Source organism: Acinonyx jubatus, chromosome A1 (assembly GCF_027475565.1).
Source record: "Acinonyx jubatus isolate Ajub_Pintada_27869175 chromosome A1, VMU_Ajub_asm_v1.0, whole genome shotgun sequence".
Lineage (NCBI taxonomy): Eukaryota > Metazoa > Chordata > Mammalia > Carnivora > Felidae > Acinonyx > Acinonyx jubatus.
Window position 1 is genome coordinate 194,526,433 of NC_069380.1, and position 2,490 is coordinate 194,528,922.

A 2,490-nucleotide genomic window follows, 5' to 3' on the forward strand; every position below is an offset into this window, starting at 1 on the left:
GGGATGTGAGCGGGGACAGGAGCTCAAGTTAGGAGCCAGTGCCTTGAGAAGCAGGCTGTGCCAAGTGAGGACTAATTCAGGAGGCACTCGCTCCCGTAAAACTCAAGAGAGTTTGAGTTTTGTCAAAAGTGTGGATCCGGAACTGAAGCCATCGGATCTGGACATTAAAGACAAGTGACGTTGGACATGGAGAAGGCCACCATTTGGCCGACATGCCTAGTGGCTGAGGTCCTCAGCCCCTCTAAGATTGGTGGTATACTCCGACCTCCCCGACCCTACCATTTTTCCCAGGGGGCCAGAACTACCTGAGTCTCCGTTCCTTGCCTTCCTGTTTTGAAAAGGGCAATTTGACCCTGATATTTGGGGGAGGTGAGAGAAGAGATGCTTCTGGGGGTGTTCAGTGATGGTGGTGGCAGTCTTCTGTGCTGCCAGTTCATCACCAGCCCATCTCTTGACTTGGACCCCCACTCCCCGGGGTCTGAGACCTGAGACCACCTGAACAACACTCCTCCCCAAGCACTATTCTTAACCATACCACCTGCCCCCAACAGCCCCTTCCCTAGACTCTGTCCTGTACTCTATGGATCCTCCCAAAGATCCCCAAGGAAGGCAGACGGGTGGGACTTTTCACCCCACTTTACACATGAGGACACCTGGGGTCTAGAGATCGGCCTCCCGGGGAGTGTTCCCCTGCCCCCCACTCCCAGCATGGTTCCATAGAACTTCTGGCTTCCAGCAGGTGATATACAAAGAAAGCAAAGCCCAAGCCCTCCCACACCAACAGGACCCCAAAGTGGGTGGGCTAACTAAGGGAACATCAGGAGACATGGAGGGTGGACTGGCCCCTCTGCCCCTTCCATGCTGTTGACCCCATATTACCCACAGCAAGTCCCGCAGCACTGGGCAGCATTGCTAACTGTTGTATAAATGTTATTGACGCTTGTTCTCTGCAAAAGTACCGAGTGAGGGGCTGGAAGTAGAACAGATATATGTCACTAATCTGTGTGTCACACAGTGTCCGCAGTGGATGGAATGGGGCTTGGCTCTGGAGCCCACTGGATCTGAGTTTGAATCCTGGGTTTACCACAGTTTAATAATGAATTTACTGTGTGCTTGCTATCTTCATGCATCTAAACATCCAAGGTGCTCAGAATGTGAAAGAGTCAGAAAGAATGAGAGATGCTTTTGTTTCCCAACTCAGGAGAGCAAAGAGGCTTCGAAATCTTGGGGGGTGATGGGGCCCCTCACTCCACCTAGAGTTAAGGAGCACTGAGTTCCCAGCCCTGGTCCAGGGGAACTCAACATTTTTAATCATAAAACCTTAGAAGTAAACAACACTTTATTTTTAAGTAAGTTGTTTTAAAAATAACTTTTTAGGGGCATAACCTGGGTGGCTCAGCTGGTTAAGTGTCCAACTCTCGGTTTCGGCTCAGGTCATGATCGCACAGTTTCATGAGTTTAAGCCCCGCATTTGGCTCTGTGCCGACAGTGTGGAGCCTGCTTGGGATTCTCTGTCTCCCTCTTTCTCTATCCCTCCACCATTTGCACTATCTCTGTCTCTCTCAAAACTTTAAAATAAATAAATAAATAATCTTTATAAATTCTGTCAAGAACGATTTTTTAAATAACTTTTTAAATGTTTATTTATTATTTTTGAGACAGAGCGCAAGCAGGGGAGGGGCAGAGAGCGAGGGAGACACAGAATCCAAAGCAGGCTCCAGGCTCTGAGCTGTCAGCACAGAGCCTAACGCGGGGCTCGAACCCACGAGCCGTGAGATCTCGACCTGAGCCGAAGTCTGACGCTTAAATGACTGAGCCACCCAGGTGCCCCAAACACGATTTTAATAATATAGCCTCTTCCCTTAACAAATAAAAGATAGACATTAGAGAAGATAGAAGTAAAAATAAAAGACCCTAATATTTTTCTTGAGCTTGGAATGACCCCCCACGTTGGAAATCACGAACCTAGCTTCGAGAAAGCACCGGCTGCATTGTCCAAGAGACTTAGAGGCGTGTGTGTGTGTGTGTGTGTGTGTGTGTGTGAGCACATGTGCTGAGTCAGGAATGGAGGCAGAGGGACATTTGGGACAAGGCGAGGGTTTGAGGGGTTTCCTTGAGTGGCAGGGGCTGGGCTGAGCTTGCAATGGGGTCCTGAGTGAGGAGGGAAATGTGGCCGGATGGTAGATGGGCTGGACCTTAACTGTCTTGTCCTGGAAGCAGTTTGGCAAGATCTCCATACCCCGACTTGGGCTGCATTAGCAGGGGAGCCTTTCAGCCTAATAATGATCCCATTCCCTACCCCTTAATTAACCTCCTTGCCTCCTTAGGTGGTGACCTTAACCATAGGCACTTCGTTATATATTATATTATATTATATTATATTATATTATATTATATTATATATAACATGAGGGACTTCCATTTTTACATCTATCTTTTCTAATTTCTATTTTTGTGTTAAGGGAATATAACGTATTCATATAATAGTAT